Source organism: Arachis hypogaea, chromosome 4 (assembly GCF_003086295.3).
Source record: "Arachis hypogaea cultivar Tifrunner chromosome 4, arahy.Tifrunner.gnm2.J5K5, whole genome shotgun sequence".
Taxonomy (NCBI): Eukaryota; Viridiplantae; Streptophyta; class Magnoliopsida; order Fabales; family Fabaceae; genus Arachis; species Arachis hypogaea.
The window spans coordinates 24940393-24948892 of NC_092039.1; the positions used below are offsets into that span (position 1 = coordinate 24940393).

An 8500-nucleotide genomic window follows, 5' to 3' on the forward strand; every position below is an offset into this window, starting at 1 on the left:
GTATGAGGGAGGACTTCGAAGTGAAATCCTGAGCTCCGTTGGACCGATGGAGATTAGGGTCTTCTCTGAACTTGTGAACAAGAGCCGTATTGCTGAAGAATGTGTGAGGAAGGCTGTTGAGGCAAAGAATGACCGTCGGGAGTCCCACCGCAGGGAGCACAATCAAGAATACCCAACAAGGGGTCAAGAGTTTAAGAGAAGAGGATACCCACACGTTTTCCTCAAAGGCGAAATGACCTTGCGACGAGTGAGGAGTCCCAAAAAAACGGTAAGGGAAAACGGGCAGCGGCTGCTTCTGATGTTTTGAGCTATCGGAGGTGTGGAAGTCATCACCCAAATAGGCCATGCCGATTGGGGTTAGGCGTATGTTACAAGTGCGGGTTACCAGGGCATGTATCAAGAAATTGCCAACAAGGAGAGAGTCAGGATGCGGGCCGATTGCGGCAGTAAGATTGAGGTAATTGCAATAATCAGGCTTAAATGGCAGTGTGTGATTTTATAATACCGCCTGTACAGTAAAACTGGGAATGTCAAGCTTAATATTAGACTGAGAAGCAAACCGGATGGTCCGAGTAAGGATTTGCCTTAATACAAATGGATAAATACCTGTGATGTAAATGATTTTCTGTTGAGAATGATGTGTTGTGTTTGTTATATAGTTGGTTAATTTCTAGATTTTTGGTAAAACGGATTGAACCTGTGACTTTTAGTTCCTTTGATTTAAATAGATAAGAAATGGTCCTAAATGATGGATTTAGAAACGTTGATTTGAAATGCCAGTCATGCTAAGTTGTGGTTGGGTACTTGAGGAAATAAGTGATGGAGCTAATACTTGATGAGAAATCAAAATGGCATAGCGGAAGCTTGCTAAAAGCGTTAGCATAGTATGGTAATAATAAGGAAAAGTGGGGTATGATTAGAAATGCTTTATGCTTTGAGTACTTAAAAGTTTAGTGAGCTTATACAGATACTGATTCTCGATAATTGGAATTAATTGCGGCTGTGAGCCTTAATGGTTCTGAAATGCATGAGGAAATTATCATTGATGCATAGTCGGATTTAGATGATGATTGAGTGCAAGTTGTCGTGTTCGAGAGATGAGTGCTATGATGTTTGGTCATGGTGACCTTGGATTTAGATCAAGATTTGTAATGATCAGTTTCAGAGAAATCGTTTGGAAACCTTTAAATTGCAATGCTGATGCGGTACTGAGATTGGTTTGAGGGAACCCGTGACGGGTGGTAAACTCCAATTTTTGGGGAGGTGCTGTTGAAAATTTTCCCAAGAATTTGAAGGAGTATTTGGTTATGTTTTTGAAAATGATTTTTTTGATCTGAGTAACTTCAACAAAAGAGATGTGTCTCGAAAGCTTTTATAGATTAGTAAAGGAAAGCGGATTCTTAAGAGTTTGTCAGCTTGTTAGTCCAAGCTCATTGAATTCTAAAAACGAAGAAAGCTTTGATTGATTATAGTGATGTGGGATGATGGCTATGATTAACGATGATGACAATATTATTTATGACATGATTTGAGATTTAATAGGGTGTGAGTTGATGAGACGGTAAAAGTAAGGAACGAGGCTGTTGGTCGGCGTTGAACGAACGACTGAGGCCCTCAGGAATAGAGAAATCAGAGCGTGGCAACGGAAGCGCACAGAATAAAAGGAACTTAGAACTGTTATGCATTTGATGTAAAGGAAGACTTTGCTCGCGTACTCGTAGTGATAGATGGAATTTTCGAGGGCGAAAATTTCTGTTAGGAGGGTAGAATGTAATACCCGGTCTAACTGAAATTAATTAAATAATGACTTAAGTAGGAGCGAATATGGTTGAAAGATTTGGCAATTGGAATTTGATGATTTAAATATGATATCTGGATTCAGTGAATTTTTCCCAGTCAGAAGACATAGTTTTCTGCGTAAAAGCGCGCAGTGGAATTTTGACCGGCAGTACCGGCTGAGACCTGTCTGGTACTTGATGAGCGGATAATTTGTATACTTTTTGGCATTGTTTTTAGTATGTTTTTAGTATGATCTAGTTAGTTTTTAGTATATTTTTATTAGTTTTTAGTTAAAATTCACTTTTCTGGACTTTACTATGAGTTTGTGTGTTTTTCTGTGATTTCAGGTATTTTCTGGCTGAAATTGAGGGACCTGAGCAAAAATCTGATTCAGAGACCAAAAAGGACTGCAGATGCTGTTGGATTCTGACCTCCCTGCACTTGAAGTGGATTTTCTGGAGCTATAGAAGCCCAATTGGCGCGCTCTCAATGGCGTTGGAAAGTAGACATCCTGGGCTTTCCAGCAATATATGATAGTCTATACTTTGCCCAAGATTTGATGGCCCAAACCGGCGTTCAAAGTCACCTCAAGAAATCCCAGCGTTAAACGCTGGAACTGGCACCCAAATGGGAGTTAAACGCCCAAACTGGCACTAAAGCTGGCGTTTAACTCCAAGAAGAGTCTCTGCACGAAAAATGCTTCATTGCTCAGCCCAAGCACACACCAAGTGGGCCCAGAAGTGGATTTTTATGTCATTTACTCATCTCTGTACACCTGAGGCTACTAGTTTTTCTATAAGTAGGACCTTTGACTATTGTATTAGAAATCTTTTGAAATATTTTGATCACTTTAGATCTCTAGATCATCTTTGGACATTTTAGTTCTTAGATCATTGGGAGGCTGGCCATTCGGCCATGCCTAGACCTCATGCTTATGTATTTTCAACGGTAGAGTTTCTACACATCATAGATTAAGGTGTGGAGCTCTGCTGTACCTCGAGTATTAATGCAATTACTATTGTTCTTCCATTCAATTCCGCTTGTTCTTTATCCAAGATATCACTTGTTCTTCAACTTGATGAATGTGATGATCCGTGACACTCATCATCATTCTCACCCATGAACAAAGTGACTGACAACCACTCTTGTTCTACAAGCAATCAAGGCCATAGTGAATATCTCTTGGATTCCTGATTGCACGATGCATGGTTGATCGCCTGACAACCGAGTGCTCGTCTGACAAACGAGCCAACCATTCTGTGAGATCAGAGTCTTCGTGGTATAGGCGAGAACTGATGGCGGCATTCAAGAGAATCCGGAAGGTCTAACCTTGTCTGTGGTATTCTGAGTAGGATTCAATGATTGAATGACTGTGACGTGCTTCAAACTCCTGAGGGCGGGGCGTTAGTGACAGACGTAAAAGAATCACTGGATTCTATTCCGGCCTGATTGAGAACCGACAGATGAATTCCGCTATGCTGTGACAGAGCATATGCAATCGCTTTCATTGAGAGGATGGGAGGTAGCCACTGACAATGGTGAAACCCTTGCTTAAGCTTGCCATGGAAAGGAGTAAGAAGGATTGGATGAAGACAGTAGGAAAGCAGAGAGACGGAAGGGAAGGCATCTTCATGCGCTTATCTGAAGTTCCTACCAATGAATTACATAAGTATCTCTATCTTTACCTTTGTGTTATTTTCGTTCATCATCATATACATTTGAGTTTGCCTGACTAAGATTTACAAGATGACCATAGCTTGCTTCAATACTAACAATCTCCGTGGGATCAACCCTTACTCGCGTAAGGTTTATTACTTGGACGACCCAGTGCACTTGCTGGTTAGTTGTGCGAAGTTGTGTAATGCCATGGTATTGAGCTACCAAGTTTTTGGGGTTCATGACCGGGGATTATGAGAGTTGTGAAAAAGTATTGTTCACAATTTCGCATACCAAGTTTTTGGCACCGTTGCCGGGGATTGTTCAAGTTTTGAGCAAGCTTTTGGTAACATCAGTGCCAAGATCCGGCAACAACACCAAATTTTTGGCGTTATTGCCAGGGATTGTTCAAGTTTGGACAACTGACGGTTCATCTTGTTGCTTAGATTAGGTATTTATTTTTTTCGAAATTCTTGAAGATGAATTCTAGAGTTTCATGATGATTTGTTGAAGTCTGGCTGGCTGAGAAGCCATGTCTAATCTCATTGGACCGAGGTTTCAACTTATCACCACAAGAGCTTGTTGATTTTTATCAAATCTTGCTTTTGGAGCAGTGATCTGCTAAGGCTTGGCTGGCCTTTGGCCATGTCTAGTGGTTTGGACCGAAGCTTTCTTTGAGAGCTTGGCTGGCTGTGAAGCCATGTCTAATTCCTGGACCGGAGTCTTAGACTAGCATTGCACTGATTCCTGGAATTCTCATTAAGAATTTTGATACCTTTTTCCACTTAATTTTCGAAAAACAAAAAAATTTACAAAATCATAAAATCCAAAAATATTTCTTGTTTGAGTCTAGTGTATCATCATAAGTTTGGTGTCAATTGCATGCATGTGTCCAAGTGATCTTCAAGATGTTCTTGATGATTTACTTGCTCTGATCTTTGAATTCAATTTGACTTGATTGTTTTGTGTGTCTCATATGCATTTTCATTTTGTTAGTGTCAGTAGTATACAAACTGCTAAGTTTGGTGTCTTGCATGCATTGTTATTTGATTCTTGTTGCATTTTGGTTTGTCCTTATTATTAAAAATCCAAAAATATTTTAAATTTGTGTCTTTTCAAGTCAATAATACAGAGAATTGAAGATTCAGAACATACAGCAGAGGAATTATACAGAAAAAGCTGGGCGTTCAAAACGCCCAGTGAAGAAGGACAGACTGGCGTTTAAACGCCAGCCAGGGTACCTGGTTGGGCGTTTAACGCCCAAAAGGGTAGCATTTTGGGCGTTAAACGCCAGAATGGATACCATTCTGGGCGTTTAACGCCAGGATGGCTAGAGGGGAAGATTTTGTTTTCAAATCAAATTTTTTCTAAGTTTTCAAAATCTTTTCCAAATCAAATCTTTTTCAAATCAATTTTCCAATCAAATCTTTTTCAAAACCAATTTCTTTCCATTTTTAAGATACTTACTATCAATTAATGATTTGATTCAACATTTCAAGTATGTTGCCTTTTCTGTTGAGAAAGGTTTAATGTTTGAATCATATCTTTTCTTGTTAGTCAAGTTTTTAATTTTCAAATCAAATCTTTTTAAAAATGTTTTTCAAATCATATCCTCTCAATCACATTTTTTAAAATCAATCATATCTTCTTAACCACATCTTTTTCAAAATAGTTTTCAATCAAATCCTTTTGATTTCTAATTTCGAAATCTTTTTCAAAAATCACTTGATTTCTTTTCCATTTTCATTTTCGAAAATTAAGTAATGTTTTTCAAAAATGTTTTCAAAATTTTTCACTTAATTTTCGAAAATTACTTCCCTCCTTCTCACATCCTTCCATTTATGGACTAATACTATTCCTTAATGCAAAATTCGAACTCCATCTTCTCTGATAAGTTCGAATTTTCTACTTCTGTCTTCTACTCTTCTTTTCCTCTGACACCTAAAGGAATCTCTATACTGTGACATAGAGGATTCCACATTTTCTTGTTCCCTTCTCTTTCTTATGAGCAGGAGCAAAGACAAAGGCATTCTTGTTGAGGTTGATCCTGAACCTGAAAGGACCTTGAAGCAAAAGCTAAGAGAAGCCAAAGCACAACTCTCTTTAGAGGACCTGACCGAATTCTTCAAAGAAGAAGAACACATGGCAGCCGAAAACAACAATGCCAACAATGCAAGGAAGGTGCTTGGTGACTTCACTGCACCTACTCCCGATTTCTATGGGAGAAGCATCTCTATCCCTACCACTGGAGCAAACAACTTTGAGCTTAAGCCTCAATTAGTTTCTCTAATGCAACAGAATTGCAAGTTCCATGGACTTCCATTGGAAGATCCTCATCAGTTTTTAGCTGAATTCTTGCAAATCTGTGACACTGTCAAGACTAATGGGGTTGACCCTGAGGTCTACAGACTGATGCTATTCCCTTTTGCTGTAAGAGACAGAGCTAGAGCATGGTTGGACTCTCAACTTAAAGAAAGCCTGGACTCTTGGGAAAAGCTAGTCAATGCTTTCTTGGCAAAGTTCTTTCCACCTCAAAAATTGAGTAAGCTTAGAGTGGAAGTCCAAACCTTCAGACAGAAGGAAGGAGAATCCCTCTATGAAGCTTGGGAAAGATACAAACAATTAATCAGAAAGTGTCCCACTGATATGCTTTCTGAATGGAGCATCATAGGTATTTTCTATGATGGTCTCTCTGAACTGTCCAAGATGTCTTTGGATAGCTCTTCTGGAGGATCTCTTCATCTGAAGAAGACGCCTACTGAAGCTCAAGAAATGATTGAAATGGTTGCAAATAACCAATTCATGTACACTTCTGAAAGGAATCCTGTGAACAATGGGACTAGTCAGAAGAAAGGAGTTCTTGAGATTGACACTCTGAATGCCATATTGGCTCAGAACAAAATATTGACTCAACAAGTCAATATGATTTCTCAAAGTCTGTCTGGAATGCAAAATGCACCAAGCAGTACTAAAGAAGCTTCATCTGAGGAAGAAGCTTATGATCCTGAGAACCCTTCAATGAAAGAGGTGAATTACATGGGAGAACCCTATGGAAACACCTATAATCCTTCATGGAGGAATCATCCAAATCTTTCATGGAAGGATCAACAGAGACCTCAACAAGGTTTCAATAACAATAATGGTGGAAGAAACAGGTTTAGCAATAGCAAGCCTTTTCCATCATCTTCTCAGCAACAGACAGAGAGCTCTAAGCAGAATACCTCTGACTTAGCTACCATGGTCTCTGATCTGATCAAAACCACTCAAAGTTTCATGACTGAAACAAGGTCCTCCATCAGAAATTTGGAAGGACAAGTGGGTCAGCTGAGCAAGAAAATTACTGAACTCCCTCCAAGTACTCTCCCAAGCAATACAGAAGAAAATCCAAAAGGAGAGTGCAAAGCCATCAACTTGGCCGAATCCTGGGAGGGAGAAGAGGCAGTAAACGCCACTGAAGAAGGCCTCACTGGGCGTCCACTGGCCTCCAATGAGTTCCCCAATGAGGAACCATGGGAATCTGAGGCTCAAATTGAGACCATAGAGATTCCATTGGACTTACTTCTGCCATTCATGAGCTCTGATGAGTATTCTTCCTCTGAAGAGGATGAGTATGTCACTGAGGAGCAAGTTGCTAAATACCTTGGAGCAATCATGAAGCTAAATGACAAGTTATTTGGAAATGAGACTTGGGAGGATGAATCCCCTTTGCTCACCAAAGAACTGAATGACTTGTCTAGGCAGAAACTACCTCAAAAGAGGCAGGATCCTGGGAAGTTTTCTATACATTGTACCATAGGCACCATGACCTTCAAGAAGGCCTTGTGTGACTTAGGGTCAAGTGTAAACCTCATGCCCCTCTCTGTAATGGAGAAATTAGGGATCTTAGAGGTGCAAGCTGCAAAGATCTCACTAGAGATGGCAGACAACTCAAGAAAACAAGCCCATGGACTTGTAGAGGATGTTCTGGTTAAAGTTGAAGACCATTACATCCCTACTGATTTCATAGTCCTAGAGACAGGGAAGTGCATGGATGAATCCATCATCCTTGGCAGACCCTTCCTAGCCACAGCAAGGGCTGTGATTGATGTTGATAGAGGAGAGTTGATCATTCAAGTGAATGAAGAATCCTTGGTGTTTAAGGCCCAAGGATATCCCTCTGTCATCATGGAGAGGAAGCATGAAGAGCTTCTCTCAAAACAGAGCCAAACAGAGCCCCCACAGTCAAACTCTAAGTTTGGTGTTGGGAGGCCACAACCAAACTCTAAGTTTGGTGTTGAACCCCCACATTCAAACTCTAAGTTTGGTGTTGGGAAGTTCCAACACGGTTCTGAGCATTTCTGAGGCTCCATGAGAGTCCTCTGTCAAGCTAGTGACAATAAAGAAGCGCTTGTTGGGAGGCAACCCAATGTTTTATATTTAATTATTTTCTTTTGTTATTTTATCTTTTTTGTAGGTTGATGATCATGAGAAGTCACAAAATTAACTGAAAAAGCAAAAACAGAATGAAAAATAGGAAGAAAAACAGCACACCCTGGAGGAAGATGCTGCTGGCGTTTAAACGCCAGTAAGCCTAGCAGTTGGGCATTTAACGCCCAGTCTGGCACCATTCTGGGCGTTTAACGCCAGAAAGGGGCACCAGACTGGCGTTAAACGCCAGGAAAGGGCAAGAACCTGGCGTTAAACGCCAGGAATGGGCACCAGCCCGGCGTTTAACGCCAGAATTGGCTCAAAACATGAATTTTGATGCCATTTGGTGCAGGGATGACTTTTCCTTGACACCACAGGATCTGTGGACCCCACAGGATCCCACCACCACTCTCTCTCTTCTTCCCCCATTCACCAATCACCTCAACACCTCTTCCCCAAAAACCCTTCACCTATCAAATCCCATCTTTCTCTTCACCACTCACATCCATCCTTCATAAATTCCCACCAACCTCACCCTTCAAATTCAAACCACTTTCCCTCCCAAACCCACCCATAATGGCCGAACCATTACCCCCCTCTCTCCTATATATACCCTTCTTCAACCCTTCATTTTCACACAACCTAAACACCACTTCTC

General features: G+C 40.6%; 1 non-coding gene across 1 annotated transcript; it reads right to left on the reverse strand.

Moving 5' to 3' along the window:
- Nucleotides 1-5979: 5979 nt before the first annotated feature.
- Nucleotides 5980-6087, reverse strand: LOC112798816 (small nucleolar RNA R71). The gene has a single exon (XR_003200413.1). It is a non-coding gene; the product is annotated as a small nucleolar RNA R71 (small nucleolar RNA).
- Between the last annotated feature and the right edge of the window lie 2413 nt (nucleotides 6088-8500).